General features: G+C 49.4%; 1 pseudogene; it reads left to right on the top strand.

Moving 5' to 3' along the window:
• Positions 1-1,639: 1,639 nt before the first annotated feature.
• LOC118635468 overlaps positions 1,640-26,170 on the top strand; it is a 72,222-nt pseudogene continuing 47,691 nt past the window's right edge.

Genomic DNA, 26,170 nt, shown 5'->3' with positions numbered 1-26,170 from the left:
AGAGTACCTGCAAATGTCGAGGCATTTATTTCTGTTCATTGATTTCAATTTGCTGTGCAGTCATTTCCTAGGCTCCCATTGGCCCGCGTGCTCAGAGCCCTCTTCAAGGTGCGGCCAAGAGCAGCTCGGACTTCCTGGGGCGGCCGGTCCCCCATCGCCGGCACAAGCCACAGCTCCATGGCAGCCGCGTCCATATGTGGGCCAGCGCCGAGTGAATGGGAAAACATTTTGAAGCCGCAGGCTTCTCCTGAATTAAATATTTACTTATTTCATGCCTCTCCCTCTGTCCACAGAGAATCCAGCTCAAACTAAATAACAAAGGAGGTCAGGCTTGTGATCTGCACAAAAATACTCACCCTGCAATTATAGGAATAGTGGGCCTTACAATTAATGCCAGGACTGTGGAACTTGGAGCAAACCCAAAGAAAAGCAACAGAAATGATGTAGGGGCAGAAAGATAAAGCTGGTAGGAAAAGCTAGAGAGGTGGGGCTTGTTTTGAGTGGAAAAGACCTTGAGGGTGCCTTAATTACAGTCTTCGTTATATTCCCATGCTGGTAAATGACAGTGTGGAGTCTCCCGTTCTGTTGGGGACACACTTAACCTCTACCACCAGGTCAGCCACCTCTTGTGTTCAAATTTTTTTTATCTCAATTCCATATTAATAAAAACATATTGAGCACTCAGCCCATAATTGGGTTAAAATCATTTTGCTTTCATTTATATCCTTGTCCTAATATTATCTTCATGATGCAACACGCACAACAACAGGAACTATTAAAGGGTGCAATCAGCACAACTTTAAATGAACATACTAAACTGTTCTTCTCACCCTGGCCAGTTTGGCTCAGCGGTTAGAGCGTCGGCCTGCGGTCCAGAGAGACCCGGGTTCGGTTCCCGCTAAGGGCGCGTACTTCGGTTGCAGTTTGTCCCCGGCCCTGGTTGGTCGTGCGGGTGGCAGCCACTCGATGTCTCCCTTCACGTCGATGTTTCTCTCTCTCTCCCTTCCTCTCTCTCCCTCCCACTCTATCTGTACAAAAAATGGAAAAATATCCTCGGGTGAGGATAAAAAAAATAAATAAATAAACTGTTCTTCTCACATCTCAGTGGATCACCTTGGCATCACACCCACTGTGGTGTCCGCAGTCTGGACTGAAAATATGCCCAGCCGCAAGGCCTCCTGGCCACATCTTTCTCGTCCAGAATGGAGACTGTTTTAAAGACCAAGATCCCCAGAAGCGCATCCCGAGATGAGGATTCACGTGCAAGTGACTGATTAAGGACAGGCACCCAGGGGACGCTGGAGAGGGAGTGGGGAAGACAGATAGGGAAGATGGGTGCTGAAGTAAGATGTGACTTCCAGCAAGGTCCCTGCAGAGGGTAACTCGGCCTGCTCCTGCGGGGGGCTTGGAGTGCCACGCCTCGGGATGGTCCTGAAGGCAAAGCAGCTGGGCTTTCACACGCCTCTGCTGCCAGTCATTGGTTAATGCAGGTCCTGGGGCGGAGGGAGCAGGGGCGATGTCCACCCCAGGGCTCCTCCCGCTCTCGGGGCAGGTGGGGTGGCTTCAGTAGCCTGAGGACAATGCTCCAAAAAAGAGCCCCCAGTGCTGGCTGGAGAAAGCATACTGCAGAAGTGGGGAGATGGAGGAGGAGGTGGAGGAGGAGGAGAAGGAGAAAAGGTAAAACTGTGTACAAGGAGATCTGGGGAACACTGACATTATGCGCTATGGTAACTAATTCATGTTCTATGCTCAATTAATGTTCACCGACTGATGGACTGAAGTGTGCAATGTGTGCTCCCCAATCAGACTCATGCTCTCATGCAGGGGGTTCTGGAAGCTTTCTTTTTTTTTTTTTTTTTTTTTAATCCTCACCCGAGGACATTTTTCCATTTTTTGTTCAGATAGAGTGGGAGGGAGAGAGAGGAAGAAAGAGAGAAAGAAACATCGATGTGAGAGAGACACATCGAGTGGCTGCCACCCACACGACCAACCAGGGCCGGGGACAAACTGCAACCGAGGTACGTGCCCTTAGCGGGAACCGAACCCGGGTCTCTCTGGACCGCAGGCCGACACTCTAACCGCTGAGCGAGGGGGCTGGATTCCGTGCCCAGCCCTGGCTTGGGGAGGGAACTCTTTTTGACCCGTGTGTATGGCAGCCCTCAGGAGATTGAGACCAAGCCGTCTCCTTTGTAAAGCCTTGGTGAAGACAAAATACCGCCACAGAGGTGGTGGTCTGGCAAGCTGGAGCGGAACCTGCACTTTCTTTTTTTTTTTTTTTTTTTTTTTTATCCTCACCCGAGGACATTTTTCCATTTTTTATACAGATAGAGTGGGAGGGAGAGAGAGGAAGGAAGAGAGAGAGAGAGAGAGAAACATCGACGCGAAGGGACACATCGAGTGGCTGCCACCCGCACGACCAACCAGGGCCGGGGACAAACTGCAACCGAGGTACATGCCCTTAGCGGGAACCGAACCCGGGTCTCTCCGGACCGCAGGCCGAAGCTCTAACCGCTGAGCCAAACTGGCCAGGGCTGGAGCGGAGCCTGCACTTTCAAAAAGCATTGCTCTAGGTTTGGCCGAGCAGCGGGGACCTGCGACCCCCGGAAATTTCAGCCAAGGACCAGAATGCCCCATCTGCAAACTCACGCTGCTGCTGTGTGACTTTGGGCAGAGCTGGCTCCTCTCCACTCTCTCCACGTGGACACTTCTGCATCTGTTAAAATGAGGGGGGGCGCGCTTGCTTCCTGCCTGATCCACGTGTAAATGTTCTGCTTCTGGAAAACTCAGGAACGCTCCGAAGAAGAGAAATGACGGGAACCTGGAGTCAGGGCTTTTCATCATCGTGGCCTGGAGGGGCAGGCGGCCGCCCACAGCAGAGCGACTTGTTATATGTTTGGGGCTGCGTTGCGAGGACCCGGAGTGCACTCTGTGGCCGTGTTCACAGTAACAAACAGCCGTGGCTCCCCACTATGATGTTATCACCCTCTGTCTTCTGGTCCCTATTGGCGACATATCGCCATCAACATTTCACCATTTTTGCAGCATTCTTTAATGAAGAACTCTATTTCATCATCCAAAATGTTGTAGAGGTTAAAAGTGTGTGGACATGGATCCTAAGGCCACTGGATTTCTGACACGCCAGACAATGATCAGGTTCATATTTTTCCTGCACACCCCCCGCCCCCCCCCCCCCCCGCCTTGTAGATGGTGCTTATGTTTCATGTTAAATATAATTCTCTTTGGCTTCCCCGGCTGCCTGGGGCCTAGTTCTGCTCTGTCCTAGAGCGGCTCACCCGGGAGCTGCCTCTCCATGTGGCCTCTGGGGTCGATTCATTTTTCTCCCAATGCCTTAATGAGTGATGATTTCTAGAGACAATCAGATCGGCTGTGTGGGAGATTCAGTTCCATCATTACGACAGCCGGAAACATCACAGGCACCATTTTTCAAATCCATGTTTTTCATCACACAGATATGAGTTGATTAAACCTTTGTGATATTACATTGGGGTATTTGAAAATAGCCTTGACTGGCCAGCATGTGGGTCTTGTTTCTGATAAATCTATTACTGCTATGTGTGGTACTTTTACATATGGCATTTGAGAGCCGAGACCGAAGCCAGACTCCCTGGATCCAAATCCCAACTCTGCCACTTACTGCTGTGTAACTTTGCTCAAGTTACTCAACCTCCCTGAGCCTCAGTTCCCTCCTTGATCAACTACAAATAACATTCATAATGAGATAACTTAACTCATAGGGTTAAAGTAGTTAATATGTGTAACATGCATGCACATAGTAAGAGCTACAGATGTTTTGCTATTTTTATTATTTACTCCACTCTGCAGTCCCGTGAGGTAGAGCTAATTTGTTGATTAGGAAACTGATATTGGAGAAGGGTTAAGTAACTTGCCCAAAAAGAGACGTGACATGAAATTTTGTGTTCAGAATTGAATGTCTGTGGTTACTGCTGTTTTACTTCTCCCTTCAAGGTTGGCCTTTATGTGAAGGTAAATAAAGATGTTGCTGGGGAGGACCCCACCCCCAGCTCCATCAGCAAGCAAAAGGACCAAATGAGACACACAAGCAGTCACTGATCAATCCCAGATTAAGCATCCGCTATGTGCTAGGCACTGTGCCAGGCCATTGAGGATCTTGCAGGCTATCTAGAGAGCTGAACAGAGACAAAACTAACCTCATACACCATGATGAGGGCCAGAAAAGACACCTGTACCAAGAGTAATGAGAAAATAGAGATCTGAGGAAAAGGGGCAAGCAGGGAATCTGCTTAATATTGTTGACTCCCCTGACTCATACCTTGTATCAGTCAGTTTTCTGGCAATACTGCTGCATAACAAACAAGCCCCAGGTTTCCATGGCTTACAGTAACACTCATTTATTTTTCTTTAGCTGAGCTTGGCTCTAGGCAGCAAGCAGGTTGGTTTCAGGGCGATGCCCTATAACTCTGCCTTCTGAGGGCAGCAGCTCTCAGCACATATTTCTCAAAGCAACCAGCAGGAGAGCAACAGGCCAATGCAAACCACACAAGCATATTTAAAGCTTCTATTCATGTCATTTCTGCTAACTTCCCATTGGCCAAAATAAGTCATATAACCAGGCATCACTAATGGCACAGGGCACTATACACTGCCTATTCTGTCAGGGGAGCCTGCAAAATCACATCAGTGTGCTTGTATAACCCTATTATCAGGGCGGAGCAAAGACTTGGGAGCAAGAATGCAGTCTACCTTGAGGGCCACGGGCAAGACCAAGGAAGGAAAATAATGTGAGTTTTACAAGCACTAACTGCTATCCCAGGAAACAGGGTGTGGTTAATATATTTGTTAGGTGAGAGAAAGAAACTCAACTCAAATTCCCCTTTGCTACATAACTGGGAAGTCTGGGGTTTCTTGTAGTCTAGTTTAACTGTGTCCAAAAGCCCAAATGAGGTTGTCTCTCTCCATCATTCTGATCTGGTTTTTCTGTGTAGCGGGAAATTGGACTTGTCAGCCTGATGATTTTGTGATCCCAGCGGAAGCTTGAGTCTCCTACAGCACTCACGTAACAAATCTCAGGGAAGCTACCAATTGGCCCACTTGGCCCCATCTGTGCATCTGTGAACCAATTATTGTGACTCTAGAATAGAATGCTCTGTGCGACTGCCTAGGACAGTGGACTGGGGACACAATGATTGTCACTCCCACTGAGACCACTTAGAGTGGAAGAGGGTCAGTTCTCCAAAGAAAATCAGCACGCCTTGGTTGAAGGAAAGGCCAAGTCACTTTGCAAAGGGGTTTGGGGGATGGGAGGATTTGTCGCAGGCATTTTGGTAAACAATCTACCACAGTCGGGTTGGAGTGAACCCAGGACTCTTGGTTGTCCAGTCTCCCCACTACCGAGTGATATTGACACGAGCGGTCAGGCACACTTTGAAAATGCATTAGGTTCCTCCCCACTTAGGTGCTCTCCTATCAGACAGCTCCACCCTCCCCCTCTCCGCACTTACCCTTCAAGGCAAACCCCAGCTGCATACCTCCTGCAAGAAGCCTTTCTTATCTCTCTGGCCCTCAGTCAACTCCCACGGTCACTGTTCTAGGTGTTTCAAAACAGATACTACAGTGTCCTTTCTTGCCTTCTTTCCACTGTGGCCCCTCTGAAGCAAAGTCCTCATCTCCTAGACCACCAGATCTTGGAGAGCAGATGGCACAACTTAAATGGCACCGACCCTTGCCCCATGGCACTGAGGACAGGGCAATGCCCTCGTTGCCACTTAGCAACTGGTAGGTAAATAGAGTTACCACTCCCTGCGGGACCCTGACCTCCCTCCAGCCCCTCCTAAGACAAAAACCTTGTCCGAGTATTTGGGTGTCATTGTAGCTCCTTAAAAAAAAAAAATCCAGAGTTGGGGTGGGTAGAGTAAAGGGGAGAGGAATTAGACTATTAAACTCTCCTGGGTCCAAACTGAAGGGGTACAGCCTAATGGAGTTTAATTGAAAAGAAAAGAAAAGAACACTGTCCCCATTGCTACAGACTGGCTCCTTGAGCTCTCGCTGCCTTACCGCCCTGGCTTCGCTCCATGCAGCCGTGAGAAGCAAACTCCAAACGTCCTCTTGCATTTCTCCTTCATTCGGTTCTTAAGTAACAGGAAAAGGCATCGTGTTAGGACTTGCTAGAAGTGGTGGTACCTACCGTTAAGTGTCTCAGCTACCATCTAATTCTCATTAACACGGCCAACCTGATATTTGTTCTATATTGTTGGATTCGTGGAAGAAAGTAACCTGATTTAGGAAGCAGCAGGGGCTGCCGCTGTGAGGTCTGTAGAGTGTCCCTGCCCCCACTCACCCCCACAGTTTCTAGAATGTGCCGTTGTGAAGGGCGATCCCACAATTTGGGAGAAACACAAGCTGACCTTCTGTGCCATTCAACAAACACCAGGGAAGTGTCCCGCCCTTTCCTGGGGCTTCCGTCTTTGGCCAAGGTTCCAGAAAGCCTTTAGATCCTCCGGACAGGCACCCAGTGCACATCTTATCAAAAGAATAAAAGTGCCTTATTTCCCTTGGCAGAGGTGCTGTGACATAACCCCGGAACAAACCCTCCGCTGGAATGGGGCCCGCCTTCCAAGCGCCTGCCACGCTTGCTCACGGGGGCTGCACTCTCCTCTGCTCAGATCATTTGCGAGGTTTGAAATGCATCCACATTAAACACGGACCACAGCATTTGCCTGCCCATCAGAGTTCCACAGACTTGATACGAGAAGACAATCCGGCCCTTCGTACTGAGCTGAAAAGCTGGCACGCTGACAAGCCATTGCATGAGAAATATCCCTGAGAAGTTGAGAGGTTGGCTGCTGGCGGGTCATCGTGGTGTGATGTGTGCTGAGAAGGTGGACGCGGCCAGACCGCTGGGTTCGTCCACTCAGCGAATGTTTATGGATTGTGTGCTGGTGCGCAGGCCCCAGCGAGAGGGTGAATGCCCAGCCCAGGAGTGGACTCTGCCTGCAGGAAGTTCACAGTTCGGTGAGGGAGCAAGCTCCTTGCCAACACCCACTAGAGAGTAATGCACAGGCCAGAAGTGGTAAAGCACTAAGGAGGAGACAAACAAATAAGAATCAGTGGTGTCAGATCCCTGAACATGGTATCAACAAAGTCAGATTCGGCCCACACCAGCTACTGGGCAAGACATGGGTTCCTCTGGGTTCGCGAAACCGGAGGACGCTGGAGAGAAGTTGTAGAAGTTGTAGAAGACTGAGAAGATGGTGAGATAAGTCAGTGGGGCAGAGGGGTTCAGACCAGGTTGAAAACACATTCAATTTTTTCTCTCTCCATCTGTCTGTCTTTGTGCCCCTATTTGATTTTGTCTTTTTCTATATTTCTTTCTTTCTTCCACCTCCTCCTCCTTCTCCTCCCTTTTTTCCTCCTCCTTCTCTCTTTCTGTGTTTGGCTCCTCCCCCAATCATTGTCTCTTTCTCTTTCTGAATTTTTCTTTTAGATTCGTTTGTTCTGGGTTTTTTTCTTTTCATTCGTCTAACCTGTCTTTTCATCCTTAGATGTCTTTTTCCTCTCCTCCTATATCTGAAAAATCTAGACAAGGAACTGAAAGTTCTCTCTCTCTCTCTCTCTCTCTCTCTCTCTCTCTCTCTCTCTGGCTCATTTGCTTCTGCTTGATTTTTTATTTTATAAGGCAGAAAGTGAACCAGATTTTTAAGGGGAACAAATAAATAATATTTAAGTTACATGTGGTCTTTATTAGGTATTTGTCTGTGTTCACTGTTGTTAAAATAAATCAGGAACTCTTAAAGATTATTTCAAAAAGTAAAATGGGGAAAAGTTAGGTGATATGGGTAACCAATTCATAGAAAGAAAATCTCTAATGATTAACAAAAAGATGAAGAGATAATTAACCCCCATAAGCTAGTACAGAGATACAAATTAAAATAGCATCATTTGCCCTGTCCGGTTTGGCTCAGCGGTTAGAGCGTCGGCCTGCGGTCCAGAGAGACCCGGGTTCGGTTCCCGCTAAGGGCACGTACCTCGGTTGCAGTTTGTCCCCGGCCCTGGTTGGTCGTGCGGGTGGCAGTAACTCGATGTGTCCCTTTCACGTCTCTCTCTCTCCCTCCCACTCTATCTGAAGAAAAAATGGAGAAAATGTCCTCGGGTGAGGATTAAATAAATAAATAAAATAAAATAAAATAAAATAAAATAAAATAAAATAAAATAAAATAAAATAAAATAAAATAGCATCATTTCACACCTGAGGTATTGGCAAAACTTACAAAGTTGAATAAAACCAAATGCTGTAGAAGATATGGGGAAATGGGACCCCTCGTGCACTGCTGGTGGGATTGCAAAGTAACTCTGTTACTCTGGAGGATTATCTGCCAGTGCTTAGAGAAATGAAGTCTGTACAAACCCTACAACCTAGAAACCCTCCAGGTCTTCACCCCAGAGAAACTCTTGTACAGGCTCATGACAGAGCATGACTGAGGCTGTCCATCATAGCTGCATTTGCAGAGCCAAAGAGTGGGAGACAACCTGGGCATGCCTCACAACGGGAAAGGAGAAGTAAGATGGTGCTAGATGTGTATGACATAGATACACATGATGGTGGTAGAAACATATGATGGAATTTCTTGTAGTAGTCAGAACCAATGGACCACATTTACATACAGCACATGGACAGATCTTTAAAAACAGTGTTGAGTGAAAAGAGAATAAGATCTATGGCTTTATATTAAATTACTATTCTTCTAAATTAAAAGCACATGTATACCATCTATCATATAAAGCACAAAAAACACCATATATCTTTCAAAGGATAGACATTAGAGTAGGTGCTAGACCTGGGAATCGGGTGGGGAGAGAAGAATGGAGTGGGGATGGGGATATAGAGGGAAAATAACAAGATAAATAAAACAAGAGGGGTCTATGCCTGGATAAATGAGCATGGCAGTGAGATGTGTTCTGAGGTATATGATTAACTCAACTGTCTGCATCTGAAGTCCAGAGGAAAAAAAAGACTAAAAGAAAGGGAGGAAGACGAGAGAGAGAGAGAGAGAGAGAGAGAGAGAGAGAGAGAGAAGACAAGGTCATTGTCCTCAAGAAGTTCAAAGTAGGCATGATACAGCCTTTTTTTTTTTTAATTTATTGATGTGTAGAAAGAGTGGAAAGAGGAGACAGAGAGAGAAACATCGATTTGTTGTTTCACTTATTTATGCATTTATCGGTTGCTTCCTGTATGTGCCCTGACCGGGGATCAAACCGCAACCTTGGCCTATCAGGACGATGCTCTAACCAACGGAGCTACCCAGCCAGGGCCTAGGGCCTCTTTTGAAGAGGAGAAAAATGAAGGTCACAATGAAGTCATTGAAGGACTTGCCAAGGTTACATGACAAAGAGAAACTTGAACCCAGTTCTTGTCTTTTCTAGCTGCCTCTTTCTTACAATGCAAGGAAGCAGTGTGCTCTCAATGGCCCAAATTCAAGATAACCAAGATGGTGGCCAAAGGGATGAAAGAAGAAGGAAGGCTGATAAATGGCTTTGGGGACCCTCTCTGACCAGAGCAGACATCTGGGCAGTGGCTCAGGGAGGCTGGTAGCCTCTGCTAAGAAGCAAGGAGATCCAGGGCCTGAGTGTATACAGTTCTCATATCCTTGAAGGAACAAGCGAGACATACAGAGAACGTCTTAGGAGGCTTTCTTTTCTATTCTTTCTGCTCTGGGCTGTTCCAGATATTTCCTTTCATCCTAACTCAGTTTTATATAAACGTGTATGCAGCCATAACTTCTTCAACTTTAAAGGACAGAAACCCAATTGAAAAACAGACTAAAAGAAAAGGAAAAAACAGGGGACTCTAGTACGCTGCTGGTGGGAATGCAGACTGGTGCAGCCACTATGGAAAACACTGTGGTGTTACCTCAAAAAAGTAAAAATTGAACTTCCACTTGACCCAGTGATCCCACTTCTAGGAATATACCCTAAGAAGCCTGAAACACCAGTCGGAAAGAATATATGTACCCCCATGTTCATAGCAGCACTATTTACAATAGCTAAGATCTGGAAACAGCCCAAATGTCCATCAGTAGACGAATGGATAAAAAAGCAGTGGTACATATACACAATGGAGTACTACGCAGCTGTAAGAAAGAAAGATCTCTTATCCTTTGAGACAATATGGAAGGACCTGGAAAGTATTATCCTAAGCGAAACAAGCCAAACAGAGAAAGACAAGTATCATATGATCTCACTTATTTGTGGAATATAATGAACATAACAGTCTGAGGAATGGGGTAGTCCTAGAGACGTGGAAGTGGGGTACAGACTGACAATCCCCAAAAGAGGGGGTTGTGGGAGAGAGATAAACCACAGAACTTATATGCATGTATGCATGAACAATGGTTATGGACAACAATGCTGGAGACAGGGCGGGGAGGAAGGGTGAGGGGGGAATCAGTGAGGGAAAAAGGAGAAACATCTGTAACAAAAATAAATTAATTAATTAAATTTTTAAAAAAGAAAAGGAAAAAGCAAAACAAAATGCTGGGGTGGGGGTTATCTGCTCATATTACTGGCCACTTCAAGGAATAGAGCCCATTTCAGGCATGGCTTGATCCAGGGTTTCAGGCATCGTTAGAGGACAGCCTGTTTCTCTGTCTGCCTGTGTGTCTTTGTGTGTGTGTGTGTGCGTGTGTGTGTGTGTGTGTGTGTGTGTGTGTATCTTATTCTCTCCCACCCACCCCCATCTTTTTCTACTTTGCTCAGTGTTGACTTCATTCCTAGGCAGGATTTTCCCTCACCCCCAGCAAAGGTAGGTGCTGTCTGGACCAGACTCATATTCTGGCCACTCTGCAATACCAGACATCAGCAAGTGTCTCTTTTCTCACAGCAGTAACAACTGCAGGAAGAGCTTTCATTGATCTCCAGTGTATCATGTGCCCAAGCCTGAGCCCATCATGACAGCCAGGGGTCTCCCGAGCTCTGGTTGGGAAGCCTCGATCATACACCTGCTCTCCGTGTGTGTGTAGGTGAGTGAGGCTGGGGTATACTAAAGTTAAACCCAATCCTTTCCAAACTGAACTGAGAATGGGGATAGTAGTTTCCCCCAAAGGAAATCAGGGTGCAGTGTAGGCACAAATACCAGGTATCTACTACTATATATGTATGTATATATCTATATGTCATTGTATATGTATTTATATATATTTATGTACAACTTTGTATGTAGTTATTTCTATTTAGTTCTTTTCCCACAGCTAATAAATTCACATGGCTCAGAATTCAAAAGGTGTAAATTAGTGGACAATGAAGTCTCCTTACCATCCTTACCCCAGCCACCAGGTCACCTTTCTGTGGCAGCCAGTCATAGCAGGGTCTTGTCTTTCTCCACAGAGAGACTGTGTGGATGGACGAGGCAATCTATAGATCGTTCTCAGTCCCTCCCCATCATGTATACAAATGGATGCATTCTGGACCACGGGGTTGCCTCTAAATGCATTTTGTGGTGCAGGGGGTGAAGCTTGACCCCAGAGGAGACTGACCTCAGCAGCCTCCGCCAACCCCCTCCACCCCACCCCCACCCAAAGGCCGGGAAGGCTGGGCTGGTCTGCAGGGGGCCGGCCCAGGGCTTTCAGAGTAACTGACTAAGCCCACAGAGCTCCCTGCCGCTGTCCCAGAGCCTTGGTGAGAAGCCTCCAGCTAACAGGGCAATCCACTCCACACTCGGGACCTGGCCTGCCTCTGACCTGACAATACTTCCAGGCCAGGCCAGTAGACCAGATGTAGGTCTGGACAGTGAGCCTGCCCCCAAAGGAAGGGTGCAAGAGGGATTAGCTAAGCAGGGTGGAGTTCTGGTGGGAAGAGCAGAGCAAGGAAGGGGAAGGGGGTGAGCCGGCCAAAGGTGGTCACAGCCCAGGGCAGCCATGGGAGGGGCTAGGCCCGAGCAGAGGACCAACACAGCTGGGACCTCGGCCTCCCTGGCAAACAGGACCTTCATAACTGATGGACCCGCTTGCATCATAGCCACAACAGCTGGTTAAATGCCAACTTTGCATGGAGGCTTTTCTTTTTTGTTGATGTTCATCCCCACCTAGGGATATTTTATCAATGATTTTTTTTTTTTTAGATAGAGTAGAAGGGAGGAGGGGGGTGGAGAGAGGGAGAGAAACATCGATGTGAGAGAGCCACATCAACTGGTTGCCTCCCGCACAACACCGACTGGGTCCGGGAATCGAACCTACAACCCAGGTCCGTGCCCTTGACCAGAATCAAACCCACAACCCTTTCAGTCCACAGGCCAACGCTCCAGCTGCTGAGCCAAACCTGCCAGGGCGCATAGAGGTTTTTCCAACACGAGCCCATTCAACCCTCACAACCATCTTATGAGGTAGGAAGTAGCTTGATTCCCCCTTTTCAGATGAGAATACTGAGCCTCAGACAGGAGTACTGGGCAAGGCTGCAGACCCATGTGTGGGCTGTACCACCCACCCTCCCTGGGCACCTCCATTCAAAAGCCATCTCAGCCCTGGCCAGTTTGGCTCAGCGGTTAGAGCGTCGGCCTGCGGTCCTGAGAGACCCGGGTTCGGTTCCCGCTAAGGGCGCGTACCTCGGTTGCAGTTTGTCCCCGGCCCTGGTGGGTCGTGCGGGTGGCAGCCACTCGATGTGTTCCTTTCACATCGATGTTTCTCTCTCTCTCTCTGTTCCTCTCTCTCCCTCCCACTCTACCTGAACAAAGAATGGAAAAATGTCCTCGGGTGAGGATAAAAAAAAAACAAACAAACAAACAAAAAAAAAGCCATCTCAATCACCCAGCTCCTCCTCTGTCCCTGTTTGGCAAACTTCCAGCAGGCCCACAAAAATCAGGAGCCTGAAAATGGCAAATCAGGAAAAATGCCAGGGATGCTTGGGCTGTGCCTGAGGTTTGCTCACCTGTTGATGCTGGAACTCAGGGCAGGTTTTCCATAAGGAGGGGCCAGGTCCTCCTTCTCCTCCCTCTGACCTCAGTGGGAGCTGCGCGCTTCTAATGGCCAATGGCATGGAGAGGCGCGGAGCAGCGCAGGTCACAGCGGCTAAGTGTTGTCATAATTCTCTCCCCTGGAGCAATGAACTCCATCTCCCTCCAGTCTGTGTGGGAGGAATGTAATCCAGTTCTCCTTGAAACTCAGAGCACATAGCGATTCCCTTCTCCTTTTGTGGTCAGGAAATGAGTTTTGCTCTGTTTTTCACTTGGGGGCTTATTATGCAATTGCTTAAAATATGCAACGGGATGCAGATATTTATATGAGGATGTTGAAATGATGACTTTTTTAATGGAAGCAATCTAATTATACCATATCTGCACCCTTTTCATTTTTTTAAAATTATTTTTATAGTGTTTGAAAGAAGTGCTTTGGGTGTGTGCGTCTGGGTTGTGTTTTTGTTTTTGTTTAGGGTATGTGGTTTTATTTAATCTCCCAGACTGTTTAAATGGATTGCAAAGGAAAAAAAAAATCCAAAAAGTATATGGCTGTGATTTAACAAGATAATTAGCAGCTGCACTTTATAACAAAATCTAAGGCAATTATCACTTCAGGAGGACCCGGAGGGATCCCAGCTGCCAACATCCTGCTTCTCTGCCAGAGGCAATGACATCATAGCTGCTCCAGACAAAGGGGAGGTGGTTTCTGGTCACTGTGATGTCACTTGCTCCAGCAGACTGTCCCCGACAGCTGGAAGACAGGTGGCCACTGCCTAGGACACGAGAGAGCAGGATGGACATGAAAAAGGACATCAGTTCGTTATAGGGCCAAGCCCCCACTCTGCCCGCCCCATTTCCACGGGGCCACCAAGACAGAAACTTGTTTACTTAGGCTTCTTCTCCATCCCCAGCCCTTTCAGTACCTTCTTTCCAAAAGTTGAATTGTTCCTCTTCTGCCTCAGATCTCTGTCTTTATCCCAACTAATTTAAACTTTAGCGGCTTATTGGGTCTTGCCCAAGGTCTAGTTTAGCATTTAGCCAAAACGTGTCCCCTCAAAGGTGAGAACTGCTAAGTTGCATTGGACAACAAGTCAAAGCGAGCTTAGGAAATTTCTATTGTGTTCTTCCACTCTATGGCAAACAGTTTATCAATCTAGGCTCCCAAACACTTGGGGGATCAAAAACAGAACATTCTAACACAGTCTCGTCAAATTCCAGGTACCAAATAGGTATCTGTCATTGATGGAATTTTAGACGTAAAATTGAGCCATGATTATCTCATTCCTTGATTATAAATTCCAGCAAATGTTCAAATGCATCATGGGATAGTCCAGGATGCACTTACGTATTAAATGCACGGTCGGTCCTTTCATGGGTCCAAAGAATGGAGAGAGTGGGTCTGATTTCCTTGTAAACTGTAGGAGTCACAGACCAGCAAGCTGATTCTGGTTACAGGCAGGCAAATGTGCCCCACCCCCCACCCCTTCATGAAACTATAAAGTGGCAGCTAAGGCCTTGTACATCACAACACCAGATGACATTCTTGGGGCCCAGGTGGGAATTTGGCTTCTGTCCTTTGACAAATAAACCACACACACACACACACACACACACACACACACACACACACACAAACGTGAGCTTGTTCTCACTCTCTCGCTCTCTCTCCATCTCCCCGCCCCCTGAAAGCGTCCGTCCCCCTAAGGCCCAAGTTACAAACTAATGGAGAATAACAGGGTCAAGACATCTTTCATTTCTTCTCCCAGTGTCAGCTAGAAGGCTTCTGGGCCACACAGGAAATCAAATGAGACTTGAACAGCTCCAAGAAAGCCACCAACTCCCAGGTCTCACTCAAACACTGATGCTGACCCCGAGGTAACAATGACAGGCCTGCCCAGAACTCAGCCTCCCTCTGGAACGAGGTAGAGTTCTGCATCTGGGGACTAAATGTGCAGCCCACACAGCAGATCCTTTGGCCCAGTGCCATTCTCAGCCTTCTAGAAAACTTCCTGCTTCCTTTATGGAAAACAGGTGTCCATGTCTTCATGCATTAGGCTAGATGTAGGGCAGGACCCTGGGCTGAGGGGCTGTTCCTATTATCTCTTGCTGTTTAACAAACCACCCAAACTTAGTGGTATAAACAACCACTTTAGTATGCTCCCGGATTCAGTGGGTCAGAAATTCAAACAGGGTACAGCTTTGGTGACTTGACTCTGCTCCCTGATGCCTGGGGCTTCACCTGGGAAGTCTTGAATGGCTGAGGAATGACTCAATGACTGGGGGCTGGAATCATCTGGAGGCTCTTTCACTCACATGTCTGGCACTTGGGCTAAAACGACTTGAAGGCTGGGCTCAGCTGGGACTGTTGATTGGCCCACCCACATACAGCCTCCTCGTGTGGACTGGGCTTCCTCATAGCATGGTCACCAGTCAGACTGCTCACACAGCAGCTTGGCGCTCCAAGTGTGAGCATGGCAGCAAAGAAGGCAGAAGTTGCATGGTCCTTTTGCAAGGACTTTATGACCTAGTCTTGCAATTCATATAGTGTCACTCTTGTAGTATTTTTTTTATTGAAACTGTCACAAGCCCACCCAGAATCCAGGGGAAGGGTCATAGAACCCACCTCTCATTTGGAAGCATAGCAAAGAATTGGCTGCTGTGTTTCAAAATCACCATGAGGCTGACTTCTGTTCAGTGACCACTTTCACCTTCAGGCACGTGTTCAGTGTCACTTGAACACTAAGACAACATTTTCCCATCAGGGTCACCGGCATTAGGACAAAGCTTGGAATACAGAGGAGAATGGAGGACTAAAAGGTGAGGTGGAAAGCACTGGTTTGTCTTTTTGCAATGTCTAATTCTTTTCTCTCATTTCTGAGTCTATAAAGTTCCCTCAGACCCTCTCCTTTGCCATTTTCCTCCGAAGTAGATGGAGAAGGATGAGCCACACAACAGCCACATTCTCTCTCTCTCTCTCTCTTTTTATTTTTTAATCCTCACTCGAGGACATTTTTCAATTTTTTGTTCAGGTAGAGTGGGAGGGAGAGAGGGGAAGAGAGAGAGAAACATCGACGTGAAAGGGACACATCGAGTGGCTGCCACCTGCACGACCCAACCAGGGCCAGGGACAAACTGCAACCGAGGTACGTGCCCTTAGCGGGAACCGAACCCGGGTCTCTCAGGACCGCAGGCCGGTGCTCTAACCTCTGAGCCAAACCGGCCAGGGCACAACAGCCACATTCTAAGTGCAGAAAATGTGGCTGCCGTTACGCAGAGGGTGGGGATTAAGAAGCAGGAGGCCCATCTGGAGGAAGCGGGCTTCTCTGTGGGCCAGGGGTTGGGTGATCTAGGTGGGAGGGGCTCTGGTAAAGTTGGAGGTACAAAGCCATTTCACTTCCTTCCTCCTCTCTCCCCCCCTCAAAGCTTGAATGCAGGCTGAGTTAGCCTATGACTCCATCGCAAGGCATCTGTCCTGAGAAGGGAAATGTGAAAATAGAAAGCAATAGAGCATCTGAGATTACCACCAGTGTGCTTGGCAGGGCAGGGTGCTAGGATATTTGTTTTCCACTCGAGTCCCAAGGATGCACCCGGTAGCCTGCCTGGGCCTATTAAAAAAGAAAAGAAAAAAAAAAAAGCACCCAACATTTATACAGACCCGTCCGGGTATTGAGATAAGTAACAGAGGAGATATCCCAAGTCTGGTTGAAAAGGAGCTTCTAGCCCAGGGAATCCACCCCCATTCTTTTAATGGCTGTGGGAACCAAGGCTCAGAGGGGCTGTGACTTGCCCAGGGTCACCAGTGTGTCAGTGCCCTCTACCTGGGGGCATTTTCCACAGGGGTGACAGTCAGGGAAAAGCCCCTGATCGTCAGTGCTTAGCCAGCTCTGCTGGCTGCTCTGGACCTCTGAGCAGCTCTGGGCCTGCGGGAGGGTCCTGCCCATCCCCCGCAACCCACAGAGGCCCCCCAGGCTGTCAGGGCCACGTCATTGCAGCCTGCGGTCTGCCGGGCTAATGGCAGCGGCTGCGAAGGGAGCGAAGCCATGGTAATTACAGCATCAAGGAATCACAAATGGATCTGCAAAAATGACATTAGGAGCATTAGACCTGGCACGGCTGCCTCCGGAGAGGTCGCTGGGAGGAGGCCGAGCGGGGGGGTGGGCAGGGGACAGGAGACAGACTCGCCTCTGTCTCACCCCACCCCCTTCGTCCCCAGCCGGAGCTGTGATGACAATGCCAGGATTCACGAGCCCCTCGCTGAAACCACGTCGGCCGCCAGTCTCGTGTGTGTCAGCGAAGATAACAGATGTCTTTCACAGGGAAATAATTGCTTGAAACACAACTGGACAACCCCCCAGGAGGTTGCATTAGAAGGAGGGAGCCTTGCTTTGGGGTCTTGGGGGGGGTGACCTGGTAGGCAGCCCCCTCCCCAATTCCCATGATCCTTTGACATCCTAATGAGCTGCACTGGCCTCCGTGGAAGATTATTATGTCAGCAATGCCCGCCTGCCCCTCTGGCCAGCCTGGTTGGGGACAATGGCGCTTAGGCGGGGCTAACTGGGGGAGTTTGTTGCTGAAGGAATTCTCCAGAGCCTGGAGGGCGCTGAGAGAGGAGGAACGGAGGGAAGGGCACCGCCGGGTCAGTGACCATCTCCAAAACCTGAGAAATGGGTCCAAAGTGGAAAGTCTGTCTTTGGCCAAAGCTGGCACCAGTAGGTGTCACTGCAAGGAAAGGAGGGGCCCGGGGGCTGTCTGCGGACTGTGCTGGTAAAAATAGAGCTTGCCTGTGTTCCTACTGCCAAGTCACCAAGCCTGGTGATTTATAAGGCTGGGAGCAGACGTGTGTGTAAATGTTTTTGCGTGCGAGATGTGTAGCCAACCGCGGGCTGGCTTTTTCAAACTTACAAGGAGAGAGCGAGGGAGGGAGGGGAGGGGAGAGAGCAAAGGCAGCCAGGGTGGGAAGCACATGGGCCACTTTTATGTAACACTCCTCTGATACACTCCGCAGTGGGGATTTATGCTCTCTTTGAAGTAAATTGCATCCCGGTGCACCATAGCATGAAAGTTAAGATTTACCATGGCTGGGACCTCCGAGACCCTGCTGGAAGCTAGAATAATTAGCACAGCATTTGGCTGCCTCTCCTCCTGCTCCGCGGGTGGTGACAGGAGTGGCACTAATAGATCTTCCAGGCCTGGACCCCGTGTGTTTGTTATGGGGTCCACGGTGGCTGTGGGCAAAGAGGATTCTGGTCAACTTGGAGACACAGAGGTGGGGGAAGGGGCCGGGACAGACCCCATTACTGGGAACAGCGGGACCTGAGCCTCCTGGGGGTTCCTCTGTCAAAGAAAGGGGCCGGGCTACATGAGTGCTTGAGGAACCCAGGGAACTTATTTATAAACAGATTCCAGTGCCAGACTCCTGGCTCACTGTAGGTGGGCGTCCTGGGGCACCTGGCCAGTTTGGGGATCCCCATATTACATCAGCTCCAGTATTCAATGGTTTTCAGAAGGCAGTTCCCGGCCCCCCACGGCCCTCCTGACTTTTCTCCCCACCCACCCTGCTGGCACCTTCCCAGGGGCTTTTCCCAGATCCTTCCCCAGGGCCTTGCACTTTCATGCAGGAGAAGCTGAGAAGTGAATTTAATCAACAAATGTGAGTCCCGGAGGGAGAGTTCGAACAGCTGCCTGGTCACCCCAGCTCTGATGCTAACCGGCTGTGTGATCTTGGATAAGTCCTTGCCCCTCTCTGAGCCTCATCTTCCACTTGTGTATGAGGATGGGGTTGGATTTTCATCAGATCGTCTTCAAAGCTTCCTCTAACATTCGGAAGTAGAGCTGAACCTCTTTCTCCCCAGAACACTCACATGGAGTTCTAAGGAACTGAAACACGGAAGTGATGTCCAGTTATGGGATTCCAGATTCCCAACAGGATGGCGGTGGGGACAGAAGGCCAGTAGGCACGGCTCACTGCAAAGATTGCAAGTGCCTGCTCAGCAAGGGCTTACTCGAGGTTGCAAAAGGTCGTATGGTCAGTTATCGCTCCACAGAACAGAGCAGCTTCCTAGGGTGCCTAGAGACCCCACTTCATAATCATAATAAGAAAGCAACACCGAGTAAGAAATAAGAAACCCCTATCTGATTCTCAGAAGGTTCATTTAAGAATGATGATAAGCCCTGGCCGGTTTGGCTCAGCGGTTAGAGCTTTGACCTGCGGTCCAGAGAGACCCAGGTTCGGTTCCCACTAAGGGCACGTACCTCGGTTGCAGTTTGTCCTTGACCCCGGTTGGTCGTGTGGGTGGCAGCCACTCGATGTGTCCCTTTCACGTCGATGTCTCTCTCTCTCTCTCTCTCTCTCTCCCTCCCTCCCACTCTATCGGAACAAAATATCGAAAAATGTCCTCAGGTGAGGATAAAAAAAAAGAAAAAAAAGAATGATGATAACATTGTTCCCGTGTAACATCTGAGAAAACTGAGGCTTTGGAAAATTGGCCAAACTGAGTCAACGGAGTATTGTAGAAAACAGATTTTGAACTGAAATCCAAGTGAGTGCAAATCTCAACTCTGCCACACTAGCTGGGTGAACTAGCGTAAATGGGAAACCCTCAAGGCCTCGGTTTTGTCATCTGTAAAATGGGTATTAACTCAACCTTAATGAGATTTTATAAGGGCTAACTGAGCTACCACACATATAAGGGACACACAGGGCACCTTCCTTGTAGGTGACATCTCAGGAAGAAATTCCCTGGGCCAGAGTTGCTCAGAGAGTCAGGCCACGGGCTGCCAGCCTCTTTTCTCCCAGGCCTCACGTGGTGCCTGGCATGGGTCAGGCCCAGTAAATATTTACTGAATTGAATTACACCAGCTGCCACCACCGAGGCCTCACTGTCAAGCAGTGTTGGAGAAGTAGCAGACAGAGCTTAAGGGGCCAGTGGTGTGCAGAGAGTTTAGGAAAGGGGGAGAACCAAGTTTTAAAAGCTCATACCCGCCCTGGCCGGTTTGGCTCAGCGGTTGGAGCGTCGGCCTGTGGTCCAGAGAGAACCGGGTTCGGTTCCCGCTAAGGGCACGTACCTCGGTTGCAGATTGTCCCCGGCCCTGGTTGGTCGTGAGGGTGGCAGCCACTCGATGTGTCCCTTCACATCGATGTTTCTCTCTCTCTCTGTTCCTCTCTCTCCCTCCCGCTCTATCTGAACATAAAATGGAAAAATGTCCTCGGGTGAGGATAAAAAATATATATATATAAAAGCTCATACCCGCCCTGGCCAGTTTGGCTCAGCGGTAGAGCATCGGCCTGCGGACCAAAGAGTCACGAGTTCAATTCTGGTCAAGGGCACGTACTTTGGTTGCGGTTTGTCCCCAGCCCGTGGGGCCGTGCAGGATGTGTCTCCCTCATGTCCATATTTCTCTCTCTCTCTCTCTCTCTTTCTCTCTCTCTCACTTTCTCTCTCTCTCTCCCACTCTATCTGAAGATAAAAATGGGAAAAAAGTATCCTAGGGTGAAGATTTTTAAAAAATAAAATAAAAGCTCATGCTGCAGGAGGGCCATGGAGGTTGGGACCAGAATCAGAAGGTGACAGAGGTTCTTGGGCAGACTCTGCAGGACGTATCTTCCAAAACGCCCTGAGCAGGTTTTCAGATCCGGCGGCCAAGACTGGCGATTTGGGGGCAATTTAATCATTAACGTGGAACCAGCAGCCACAAAAGCCAAGTGGGATTCCTGAACGAACCATCTTCTGCGAACTATCCCTCCCTCCCCACCCTAAACTCCCCCCTGCCGCATAAACATGGGGGTAGGAGGGAGAGACGGAGTGGGGCTCCCTCCAGTGTAAATCCTGGGCCCAGAAGGGTGGGGAGTTTCCCAGTCACTCCAACAAATTGCCCACCCTCCTCCTCTCTTCAGATTCTTTGGCCTCAGGGCTCTCCCTGAGCTAAGTGTCTAGACATCCCAACCCCTAGAATGTTCCATAGGACTGCCTTATGCCCCATGGGGGGAAGGCCATAGTGAGGAGAACCTCCCCCCATTGATGAGGCCTGAGTCTCCCCAGTATAATTACCCCTTGTATTCAGAGGCACCGCCCTTCCCTGAAGTCACACCCAGGACAGGTGACACAGTAGACAAGCCAGCAGAGCACCCCAAGGTTCTTGATCTCTTTTCAAAGATCGGGGATGGAGGGATGGAAGGATGGATGGACCAAGTCCCCCGGCCCCTGCTGGCTTTGCTGTGGAGCAGGGCTGGGGGACCTTTTTTCTGCCACGGGCCATTTCAGTATTTATAACATCATTCGCAGGCCCTGCGAAAGTTATCAACATAAAAATTAGCTTGCTATATTTGGTCAGGCTAATTTGGTGAGGCGTGTGATGTTAGCCGGTATTGATTTTGTGGACCTTATATGGCCCGCGGGCCAGATGTTCCCCACCCTTGAGAGCCCAACAGCTGTTACAATCAGAAGTTATTTTTTTTTTCCAAGTGTCTTGCCTACTTTCTCCCAACTATGGCTTTAAAACATTTCCTTTTCTGCCCTGGCCGGTTTGGCTCAGCGGTTAAAGCGTCGGCCTGCGGTCCTGAGAGAGACCCGGGTTCGGTTCCCGCTAAGGGCACGTACCTCGTTTGCAGTTTGTCCCCGTCCCTGGTTGGGTCGTGCGGGTGGCAGCCACTCGATGTGTCCCTTTCACGTCGATGTTTCTCTCTCTCTCTCTCCCCCTCCCACTCTATCTGAGCAAAAATATCGAAAAATGTCCTCAGGTGAGGATTAAAAAATAAATAAAAATAAAACACTTCCTTTTCTGATCCTCAGAAGACAACAACCAACCAGGTGACCGCCTGTAGGAAACTGTAACATTTACTTAACTACCATTCCACACATGGAACATCATGGAAAGAGGGAGGGCTTGGAGGCTGACAGACCCAGATTTGAAAACCAGACCTAACACCACTGAGCTGTGTGACCTTGGGAAACCTACACAACCTCTCTGAACCTGTTTCATCATCTGTGAAATGGGAGTCATAGTCACGATCTCTCAGGGGTGTTTCAAGAAAAGAGAGCGCTCCCAAGAAGTGCTTGGCACACAGTAGATGTTTTCTTTTCAAGGAAGTGAGCTCACGGTGGTGGACAGGAGCCTGGACTTTGGCGTCCAAACAGGTCTGGTTGGAACTCATTCAACCACTGACTGTGTGGCCTTGAGCCGAGGTAATGGAGTCCAAGCCTCAGTCTCCTCATCTCTAAAAGGGTTACAAATAATATGTATCTTTCAGGGTCACCGTGAGGAGTAGACATGTTTCATATAAAGCTCCCAGCAAAAGTGATAGCTGTTATTATCTCTTATGAAAGGAGGTGGGGAAACTGAGGCACAAAATGACCTGCTTGGACAGCAAAAGAGTGATGAGCCCATGGGCTGTGCTGAGGCACCACTAGGGCTGATGCTAACCACGCCTGGTCCTCACCCAGGAAGACTGTGGAAACAGACGCTTCGGGCTCCCTGGGAATCAGGGTCTGGCCTGACCTCTGACTGGCTGCAGCTCAAAGGGTGGGAAAGGACCTGAGAGCTAATTCTGTTCAGTTTCCTGGACTCCCAATCCAGGGCTCTCCTCACACCTCCACGAGAAACCATAGCCAGGTGAAAGAGAACTCCACACCCCACATTAGTTTCCAATCCTGATGCCACCACTTGGGCTGTGTGACCACTGGCCACAGCGTGGCCCCTCTGTGTCTCAGTAATGGAATAACGGTGCCTACCACAAAGAGCTGTTGCAATGGTGAGACAGCGTCTGGCGTATGCAAAGTCCCCAATCAACGTTAGCCACGATTATTATTCGCTCTTTGCCACACAGAGCTTTGATCTCTCAAAGACCCATTAATCGCTCAGCCCCTTCTTCAAGAGATTAAAAAAAAAAAAAAAAAAACAGCAAATGAAATTCTACATGAAATCATCGCTGTAATATTTCTGCTGCCAGGACAAATCATTAGGAAGGGAAAAAACCTGGCAGTGATACCACTGGCCTGCTCAGATGGAGAAGGGACATTAATATAGCAGCTTCCCGTCTAATGGCTGGGGAAGAGGGAGGGGAAGCAGAGAGCTGCAGGAGGGGATGCTGGAAAGAAGGGGGCCTGTCAGTCAGGAGCCCCCAGGAGGTGGAGAGGTCTCTGCACCCACCAGAGAAAGGCACAGAACCAACATGAGCTTGGGAAGGAGGAAGGGCCCCCTGGGGACCACAGCCCAGCATCCCCTTGACCACAGCCCTCCTGCCCGGCAGTGTCCCAACAGTGCAGTGAGTGGCCAGCCGGTCTCCGACTCTGATGCTCCCCCTTCAGGACGAGGGGCCTCCTCGGACTCAGGGAACCGGAACCTGCCTCCATTCCCTACCGAGTCCTGGACCAAGGAGTTTGCTATCCGTGCGGCTGGCCCTACAAGACACATAACCCAGGTTCGTGCTACCCCTGCATCTCTCTCAACTTCTCAACCCCTTCTGGGCATGTTTCCTCAACCGAAGAGTGAGGGGTTTCATTGAGGTCATGGTCTGGAAAGCTGTGGGGGGGCCCCAAGCGTTGGCAGGGGGCTGATGGAGGCCAAGGAGGGGAGTCTGCTTCTTTCAGACCTGGTCCACCATTAACTGACTTGAGGGCCGGGCTAGGGATGAATATGGTTTTGCTTAACCAAAGGGTTCTGCTACTTCAAACTACAGAAGGTATAAAGCTTCTGAGTAGAAGGTCTCCAGCCATCCCTCCCCCACCTGGTGTCCTCTGTCATGGGAGGCACCAAGGACAGGCAGGGGATTATGGTTTAGCCCTGATTTGGGGTCCAAAGGCTTCGCTGATTCTCCTTCCCAAGTGGCCACCGGGCGTAGAGTGTCACAGTTTATCCTCCAGCAAGGGCTGGCTGGACACAATGAGTTGGCCCAAGGCCTGCCTGCAGGAGCCAAACCCAACAGTCTCCTTGGCTTCCTGGCTAGTGCCAGCACACTTCTTGGCAGAGGAGGTGACCAGTGAGCAGAGGGAGAGTTGTTCTGCATGGGCTCAGACGCACCAGAAGGGCGTCTCGTTTGTTCCCATGGGGCGGCGGAGACTCACATTCTGGCATCAGGCCTGGGGTTTCTCAATGGACAACTCGTCCTGCTGGGGTGGGTGGGCAGCAAAGGGCACTACAGGTGTGGGGCCTGCCTGAGGTCATCCAAGGACCTAATTTAGGAAGTGGATGTAAGCAACCAGACCCCATCCATACTCTGAGCGTCCTATTCAATACTCAATCTTTAGTCCGGCCGGTGTGGCTCAGTGGTTGAGCGTCGACTCCTGCACCAAGAGGTCGCCGGTCCTATTCCCGGTCAGGGCACATGCCCAGGTTGTGGGCTCAATCCCCAGTGGGAGGCATGCAGGAGGCGGCCAATCCATGTTCTCTCTCATCGATGTCTCTATCTCTCTCTCCCTCTCATTTCCTCTCTCTCTAAAATCAATAAAGAAAACATATTTTTTTTAAAAATCAGTGCAAAATCCAATCTTGGGGTCCCTGACCAGAAGACAGGAGCCCCAGGTGGAGTCAAGGGGGTACGAATCGGATGGCTTCCTTACAGCACACTGTCAGGGTGGGGAAGAACATCAGCGTGTTAGGCACACCAAAGCTAGAAGTACGGGTAAGGTTTCCTTAAAGGAGGAAGAAAGAACATCCAGAGGACCCATAGCCTTTTTCATAGTTTTGCTGGGGTGCAGATCTGAGCTCCTTGCTGCAGCTCTGAGCTCCTCGGTGCAGCAGTCAAGGCTCTGGGAGTTAGGGCCCCTGCGTGCTCTCCCACCCCAGCAGACAGCCTCTCCCTGCCACGTGGCTGTCCTTCCAGCCGCTCTAATCGCAGCAGTTCATGAATAACCAGACCACTCTCACGACTCTGAGCCTTCGCACACTCTATTCCCCCAGTGCAATGACCATCCCTTCCCCCAGCCTTTCCTCATCCTAATCTACCTGGCAGGCTCCTGTTCACCCTTCAAAGCCCATTTTTTCTTCTTCTGTAAGGCCTTCTCTGATTCTTTCTTGCCCATTCCTCTCTCTCTCTCTCTCTCTCTCTCTCTCTCTCTCTCAGAGACACACACCCACACGTCATTTGTGGAAATTGTTATATTTATTGGAAGAATTTGTTGTCTTTGGCCTACATTACTGAACTCTGAGCATCTTGATGTAGACTATAACCTTTTGTACACACATATACTCGCATGATTGTATGTCGTTTTGTCTCACCTACCTAAAAACCTATTTGAGATCACAGCAAGAATGACGATAACCCGCACTTACCAGTGGCCCAGTGTGTGCCAAGTACCCAACAGGTATTCCTTACAACACCCCTACAGTATGTGTGTGTGTGGAGGGGGGGGGTAGTACACCATTTCACAAATGAGGAAACTGAGGCTTAAGATGGTTAGGTATCCTGTCCAAGGTCACACAACAAGTAAACCTAAGCCAGGGCACAATCATTATTCTTCCAGACCCCAGAGCCCAGTGTTTTCGCCGCTTTCTCTCCACACTGTGCTGCTGCCAGCAAGTCTTCCCCGTTTCTCTGTCCCCAGTGCCTGCCAGTGGAGACACCATCCGCACTTGCGAAGTGGACGGAGCAGGGAGGGTGCAGACAGTCTAGTCTGACCACAGCCAGTCTGACCTTAAACAGTCTGACAGTGACCAGCAAAATGGGTGGCTCTTGCTACTCAAAGTGTGGTCCTCGGACCAGCATCGTCCACATCCTCCAGGAGCTGGTACCGAATTGCAGGTCCCACGGGGAGCTCCCAAGTCAGAATCTGCCTTTGTGCAGGATCCGCTGGGGACTGGTGTGCACAGTCAGGTCCGCGCCTCGGCCGCTTGTTTCCACCGGGAAGAGCCGGGGAAGCTTCTGGCAGGGGGAGCCTGCCGAGCAGATGGAACAGATAATTTTTTAAAAAGCACTTCCAAAACTTCTCACTACTCTGGTTAAAATCGAAATTTCCCTTTCTTATTGCCACTTGGTTAATTTCTTCCACAACAGTTTATTAGAACGGTATCCCAAAAAAAATCTTTAACTCCATTTTTTTTTTTCCTTTCTTTGATATGTTCAACCTTAGGAATGAAAAGCCAATGAAGAACTGATATATACCTTTAATTCCACTCCTAGGTGTACCCGCAGTGGGTGTCACGTGTCCACGAAGAGACACGCTCTGGAATGTCCACGGCAAGGCTCACCCACCCAAAGCCCATCCGCAGTGGGATGGGTAAATAAATGGTGAA

The sequence above is a fragment of the Molossus molossus genome, unplaced genomic scaffold (genome assembly GCF_014108415.1).
Source record: "Molossus molossus isolate mMolMol1 unplaced genomic scaffold, mMolMol1.p scaffold_m16_p_2, whole genome shotgun sequence".
Taxonomy (NCBI): domain Eukaryota; kingdom Metazoa; phylum Chordata; class Mammalia; order Chiroptera; family Molossidae; genus Molossus; species Molossus molossus.
Note: the sequence above shows the minus strand (reverse complement) of the source record. Positions and strands in the feature narration are given on the sequence as shown.